Here is an 8,250-nt window from a genome sequence, read left to right as displayed (position 1 = left end):
AAAAAATATATAATGACAACAAATAATCAATACCTATCGATAATTACACTGAACGTAAATGGATTGAATGCACCTATTAAGAGACGGAGAAGGTATTTTCTATAACCCGATATGCATGCGAAAGTTGGACAGTGAATAAGGAAGACTGTAGAAGAACTGATGCTTTTGAGTTATGGTGTTGGAGGAGAATATTCTTTGGCATTCATGGGCTTCCAAAAGAACCAATAGATCCATTTTGGAAGAAGTTCAGCCAGTGTGCTCCTTGGAGCACAAGATGGCCAAACTCCATCTCTCATACTTTGGGCATATTGTCAGGAGGGACCATTTGCTGGATAAGGATATCATATCATATTTGGTAAAGTAGAGGGTCAGAGAAAAAGAGGAAGACCCCCCAACAAGATGGATTTGCCGAGTGGTAGCATTGATGGACTGAATCATGGCAACAGTAGTGAGCTTGGCCAGGATCGGGTAGTGTTTTGTTCTGCTGTGCATAAGGTCACAATGGGTCGGTACTGTCTCTATGGCACCTAACAACAACAACAGCAAGAGCCTTGAAGGTTGTAAATATTTACTTTCCATTGTCATGAGGAACTCAGTTCCTCTCTGAAGGTAGTGAATAAGTCATCCAACCCCTTCTAGACTGACAGGTCAGTGAGGACCTTCCATTGTGAGAAGAAGTGCCTTCGTTTGATTGACCAATATTTCAATACTCCTTATATGAACTGAGAAGAAACAAATTTAGATAGCCCTAGAGGCTCATCTTTGGCACCATTTTGGTAACTTAGCAGAGAACTGGCCAAGTGGATCTGAAAGAACTCCAAGGAACAGGCAAATATCACCACTGGGTTTGTATGTCCCACCCCTTTCTAAGATAAGCATTTGCAGAACCTTCCCTACCTGCCTTTCCAACAAAATACATTCCTTGACTATGGCGCTCTCTTAATTATATAGTCAGATAGATGACTCCTTTATATATTCTCATATATTGGGAGCAGACATCCTCTCCAGGCAATATTGTTAGCCAAGGAGCATGTAGATCATCTCTATATTCCTGTCTCCTAATGTGCGGTGTTGGAACTTCAGAGGATTATAATTGCTGTATTATTTCTCTACTTGCAGTGTTTCATTCTGTTGTGTATAGGATCACTATGAGTCAAAACCGAATTGATGACACCTAACAACAATAACAACAAATATATTTGTATGTGTCTTCCCCATATACTTGGCATTGAGCCCAACTAATTAACTTGAGTCCTGTTGTGACATTATAGGCTAAGCACTGGCCTGGTAACCACAGGCCAATTGTTCAAACCCTCTAACTGGTATTGGAAACTCTATACAGGGTCACTATGAGTTGGAACTAATTCAATAGCACACAACAACAACAATAAACTTAACTTCTATAAGTTTTGTGTATAATTTATTAAAACTGTTTTATGTTCACTTTAAATATTACTTTTGTTATTTTGTAATATAATCTAAAACACACAAGCTAAAAAAGCAAGAAATTAAGTCATTTTGTCTATAGACATCCAGATCCAAGGAAATTAGTGACTTGTTTAACTCAGAAAGATTTGTTAATGACTAATTTTTATTCCCAGAGCCATTGACCCTATTCTATTAAACTTTCATGTACAATTGGGAGCAATTATTTCAACTTTTTGAATCCTAGTTTCATTATTTGAAAAACAAAGCTACCAATTTTTAAACAATTTAAAACAAAAATGATAAATATTTTACATATTCTGACACAATGCCTAGTACAGTGATGCCATGATAAATATAAGTCCCAAATACTTAACTATTGATTAATATTAATTAATAACTGTCAATCATCTCTAATGACTTTTGCTTAAACTTGTTTAAAATAATTTCTATGTTTAATGAAAATATTTGATTCTTTATAGTTTTATATTTCTATAGACAAGCTTTAGTTAACTGGTATCAAAGAGTACAATAATGCTGGTGTTTGTCAAGATTTTGCATGATTTAAACTGGGTAAGCATTGCTAATGAAAAAATGGGTCTCTAGTTGGGATTTAAAGTCATTTTTCATTGATGTCTAAACATAATTCATTAGAACACAATGATGATTAATTTCCATTAATCTTAACTGATTTAGAAGCTCTGAAGTTTGAAAAAGTTTATGTATCTGTTTATCTGGGGACTAACAACTTTACAACAGTCTTTAAAGGCCTATTTTTAATGAATCAGCAGGACTACTTGAGTATTCTTAAGACTTATTTTTTCAAAGTTAAATCTGTAGAGTCCTTCAAGGCTACAATATTGACAAAATTTCAAAAATAATTTCTTCCTAGTTTGAGACAATGGTCCACCAGGCCCAGCCATCAATCTCACAGAGGTTTTGTCCATGATTGGTCTTAAAAGCATCCGTTTTTAAAGGTGTATATGAGCATAAGTAATCGATCATCATATTATATGTTGTCAAAAAATTATATATTTGTCAAAAAATATATGTTGAGTAGATGGCTGAGCAAACCAATATCTTTCCGATGAAACAAGCTGTTGGACTGGTTGATAACACAAAGAGTTCTTTAATTTTAAACTTCTGACTATTCTACACTGGTTGAGTGACTGCTAAAAAGAAATTTTATAGTTTGAAGTGTCAATGTTGTTATTTGTAGAAGGACCAGGAGTCCTGGTGTGGCACTATAGGATAAGCACTGGACCATAATGTCAGTTTAATCCACAAGGTCGGTGGTTCAAACTCACTAGTCACTCCTCGGAAACCCTGTACAGGGTCTCTGAATCAGAACCGATGACTCAGTGGCACTTAGCAACAATAACAACAATTAAAGAAATGGCCTGTGATGAAAATTCAATTGTCATGTCTGGAGTCTAGCATATTTCATTGACAAATATTCATTATCATTCACCCTTCCTACTTGCTATCCTCAAGTTAAGGTTACATGCCAATGATCATAATTGCTTTAAATATGTTGTTGTGGTTTTTAGGTGGCATCAAGTTTTCCCAAATCATCATAACTCTATGCACAAGACAAAAAACAAAAACACTACATGGTACTGTGACATCCTCAAAATTATTCCTATATTTGAGCTCATTGTTGAAATCATTGCTTCAGTTCACCTCAACGCATGTCTACATCTTTTCACTGATCCTCTAATTTATCAAGTATGATGTCCTTCTTCAGGGACTGGTACCTGTTGATAACATGCCTAAAGTAAGGTAAGAAGACGTATTCTTGATTATAAGGTGTGTTTTGACTGTACTTCTTTTAACACAGATCTGTTCATTTTTCTGGTTATTGATGATGTTAAGAGCTGTCAAGCGGGTTCCTACTCATAGCAATCCTGTATAAAGATTGAGACTTTTAAAAATATTTTTGGGAACAGAAAGCTTCATCTTTCTCCTGGGAAGTCACTGCTGGACTCAAACCTCTGATCTTGTAGTTGCAGTCCTATGCTTCTCCTAAAGAGTTACCACTTCTATTTATATGGTAGTCAATAATATGCTTATATTCTTTGCCAACACCAAAATTCTTCTTGATCTTCCTTATCATTGCCCAACTTCCTCAAGTAAATTTTTGTTGTTGTTGTTGTTGTTAGGAACTAGAGAGTTGGCTTCAACTCATAACAACCTTATGCACAACAGAACGAAACATTGCCCAGTCCTGCACCATATCACAATGGTTATATTTGAAGCCATTGTTGTAGCCACTGTGCCAATCCATCTCATTGGGGGTCTTTATCTGTTTCATTGACTAAGCATGATGGTCTTCTTCAGGGAATTGTCTCTCCTGACAACATGTCCAATGTACAACCTCATTTCTAAGATGCAGTCTGGCTGTAGTTCTTCCAAGACAGGTTCATTTGTTCTTCTGGTACTTTCATTTGTCCATAGTACTTTCAATATTCTTTGCCAATAGCATAATTAAATGCATCGATTCTTCTAAGGTCTGTTTTAGCATTGTCCAATTTTCACATACATAAGAGGCAATTGAAAATATCATGGCTTGGGTCAGGTGCATCTTAGTCCTTAAACAGACATCTTTGCTTTTAATGCTTTATGAGACCTTTGGCAAAAGATTTGCCTAATGCAGTATGTCATTTGATTTCTTGACTGTCATAGCATTGATTGTGAATTCAGGCAAAATATCAACTTGAACCATTCTCCATTTTATCGTTATGCTATTTGCTGGCCCAGTTGTGAGGATTTATGTTTTCTTTACATTGAGATACAATCCATACTGAAGACTATAATCTTTGATCTTCATCAGTAACTATTTCAAGTATTTTTATTTCCAACAAGCCAAGTTTATCTGCATATTGAGGATTGTTAATGAGTCTTCTTCTAATCCTCATACCAAGTTCTTCTTCAAATAATCCAACTTCTTGGATTATTTGCTCAACTATAAATTGAATAACTATAGGGAAAGATGCAACCCTAGTGCACACCGTTCTTGATTTTAAACCATTCAATATTCCCTTGTTCTGTTTGAACAACTGCCTTTTTGTCTATATACAGGTTCCTCATATGCTCTGGAATAGCCATTCTTCACAATGTTATCCATATTTATTATGATAAACATAGTTGAAGGCCTTTGCACAGTGAATAAATCACAAGTAAACATACTTCTGCTATTCTCCATTCTCAGTCAAGATTTATCTGACATCAGCAATAATGTCCCTATTTTCATATCTTTTTATAAATCTTCATATTAGGTGATTGAAAATATCATGGCCTGTGTCAGGCATACTTTAGTCTTCAAAGTCACATCTTTACTTTGTAACACTTGAAAAATGTAATATGCCCTTTGATTTCCTTACTGCTGCTTTGATGGGTGTTGATTGTGGATCAAAGTAAAAGAAATCCTTGATAACTTCAGTCTTTTCTCCTTTTACCATAATTTTGCTTGTTCACTCAGCTGTAAAGACTTTGTTTTACTGAAATTGATGTATAATCCATTTTAAAGGCTTTAGTCTTTGAACTTCATCAGTAAGTGCTTCAAACATTTTTTGCTTTCAACAAGCAAGGTTGCATCATTTGCATATCACAGGTTGTTAATGTGTCTTCCTCCAATCCTGATTCCACATTCTTTTTCAAATAGTCTACCATTTCTGTTTATTTGCTCAGCACAGAGATGGAATAACTTGTGACTAAGTTGCACTCCTATAAAAAAAATGAATTGGCAAAAGTTGTGTGATATATTTGCAAGAATAAAATATAAAAGAGAAAGGAAAAAAATAGTTGCTGAAACTATGTACACCCTGGTGTGGCGATGTGGGCTAATGTGTCAGACTGCAAAGTCTTTTGAACTGCAAGGTCAGTGGTTCAAGCTCACCAGCTGCTCCTTGGAAAACCTATACAGGGACACTATGGATCAGAATCGACTCGATGGGCACTTAACAACAACAAATACCTCATTGGATTTGATTCCTTAGTTTGGAGGTTTGCAAGGTTGGTTCAAACCACAAGGTCAGTGGTTCAAACTCGAAAGCAGCTCCTTGGATACTCTATGCAGGTTCACTATGAATCAGAAAGGACTCAACTGCACTTAATAACATTTATAGTCATAAGATACTGTATTAATTCTCTTTGTTCAGAAAAGTTAACTAAAGTACTGAAGACATAGAATTTTGGAACCAAAGACTGAGCTTGCAAATAAAATGAACTTCTATGCATTAAAAAATTTTATATACCCACACACAAAATAAATGAAAATGAAAGATGATGGCTGGGAGAATATCATTGGAAATCATCTATCTAGTTTGTTGTTAGGTGCCATTGAGTTGGTACTGACTCATAGTGACCTTACACACAGCAGAATGAAACACTGCCTGATCCTGGGCCAACTTCACTACTGTTGCTATGCTTGACTCCATCAATGCTGCCACTTGGCTGATCCATCTCATTGAGGATCTTCCTCTTTTTCTCTGAACCTCCACCTTACCAAATATGATATCCTTCTCCAGTGACTGGTCCCTTCTGACAATATGTCCGAAGTATGATAGACAAAGTTTGGCCATCTTGGCTGCACTTCTTCCAAAACGGATCTATTGGTTCTTTTGGCAGCCCATGGCACTTTCAATATTCTCCTCCAACACCATAACTCAAAAATATCAATTCTTCTACAGTCTTCCTTATTACTGTCCAGCTTTCACATGCATATGAGGTTATTGGAATAAGAGTCTAATAATATATCTAATAATAATATCATTGTAATTAAGTTCTGTCAAATCAGTTCTGATGCATAGTGACCACGGATGGGATTTCCAAGGCTTTACATCTTCATTGGAGCAGAAAGCCTCATCTTTCTACAGCACGATTGCAAGCATGCTCCAACTGTGAACCTTGTGTTTCACAGTCCAGTGCTTATCATAATGAGCCACCACACTCCCAATTATATATACAAACTATATGAGTCCTGGAAAGAATCTTACAGAATACTTACACTGCTTTAGCTGCTGCCAACAATGCCTCAGTAACACTTCCAGTCTAAAGAAGATCCTTTTGGTTGACAGAGAAGGAAATGTTAAGCAAATTATTTTAGTCAAAAACAGTAAAATTATATTGACACATGTAACCAAATGTATGAATGTCAGCAGTATTGTGACAAACATTTGTTTAACACAGAAATTAATTGGGGAAGATTAAACAATATGAGTACTTCCTGGAAAGACATGGAGTTTTTCATAAAAAAGGGAGATTTGGAAAATGAGGTATTAGAAGGAGCCCAGAGCCAGCAGGTGAACCAATGGCAGAATCTTCAGGGCAGAGCACATCAACTAACCAGTCTTAGTCTTCAGAGGACTAAGGTCCACTCATCTCACTCAAAGAGTCAATCTCTGAGAGAAGGCGGGCACCTGATTCACCCAGTATGGGTTACCTGCTATCCAATTAATCAGGGGCCCCAGATTCAAAAGAATTTGACCAAGAATATGTTGGAATACTTGATGGAGATGGTTGAGCAATATAATGAGCATATTTTGACTGAATTGCATCTGTTAATGTTGGTGAAATGCCAAATGTTGGGTTACTTATATATTTACCACAGTAAAAATAAATTAATAAATTAATGAAGTGAAATTTTAAAAAGGCATGTACTTAATACCTGCTGTTGTTGTTAACTACCATTGAGTGGTTTCCCACTCATGGAAACTCTATATAGGGTTTCCGAGGAGCGACTGGTAGGTTTGAACTGCCAACTTTGCAGTTAGCAGTTCAGTGTTTTCCCATTAATACCTGTTGTTAAGGATAAAAAAAAAATAATATTTGCAATTTCTACATGAAAGAAAGGAGCCATGGTGGCATAATTGTTTCAGTGTTGGGCTGCAAACTGCAAGGTCAACAATCTGAAACTAGCAACTACATTACAGGAGAAAGATGAAACTGTCTGCTCCCATAATGATGTACAGCCTTGAAAACCGTAAGGATCAGTTCTATTCTGTCTAGTGGGGTTGCAATGAGTCAGAATTGACAGTTATTATTATTGTCATTTTTAGTGAAGGGAAATGATTTGGGGAAAAATAGCAAGAAATACCAAGTTCATCAAATGAGGACTCAATGATCTCTTATATTTCAGCAAACTCTTTGTTTCTACATAAAAGAATGCACTATAAGTACATTTATTATCTCTTTTAAGTGTATTCTAAATTTTCTTTAAAATTCTTAGTAAACAATAATTGGTGGCTAATATGTTCACCTTTTTTTGTTTACTTTCAGAGAAAGTAAAATCACTGCATTCTAATTTGAATTTTCTTCATCTTCTATCTACATCTCTAAAAATATTATCTGAGTAATCCTGGCACAAAATAAGGATCTGGATATATAATTTATATGTGGCATTAAAATAAGAAAAAAAAAAAAGATTCTGTATTTATTTCTAAATATGCATCAATATCAGTAAAATAGAATAATTGTCACTATTTTGTATGAAAACATCTTTGGAATTCCTTTTTATTATTTCTCTTATAATTGGAACCAACTTGATGGTGCCTAACAATAGTAGCAGTGACCAATTCAGTCAATGTTGAGTTGCTAATTACTAGTGTTCAATCAATGAACAGCCATAAAATATATGGACTTTGCATAACTAGTAAAACAGAAATATCATTGAGGTCTAGATAGTCAAAGTAAACTACTACCATGTCAAATAGTTAGGAAATCCTTGCTCAATATTAATAACTGATTTTAACCTAGGACTATTACATTAAAAGTGCTTCCTGAAAATGTTTCTCAAATGAAAGAAAAAAGAATAATTTTTCCAAT

This window comes from Chrysochloris asiatica, unplaced genomic scaffold, assembly GCF_000296735.1.
Source record: "Chrysochloris asiatica unplaced genomic scaffold, ChrAsi1.0 scaffold00044, whole genome shotgun sequence".
NCBI lineage: Eukaryota > Metazoa > Chordata > Mammalia > Afrosoricida > Chrysochloridae > Chrysochloris > Chrysochloris asiatica.
The sequence above is the reverse complement of the archived record's forward strand: the minus strand, read 5'-3'. Positions refer to the sequence as shown.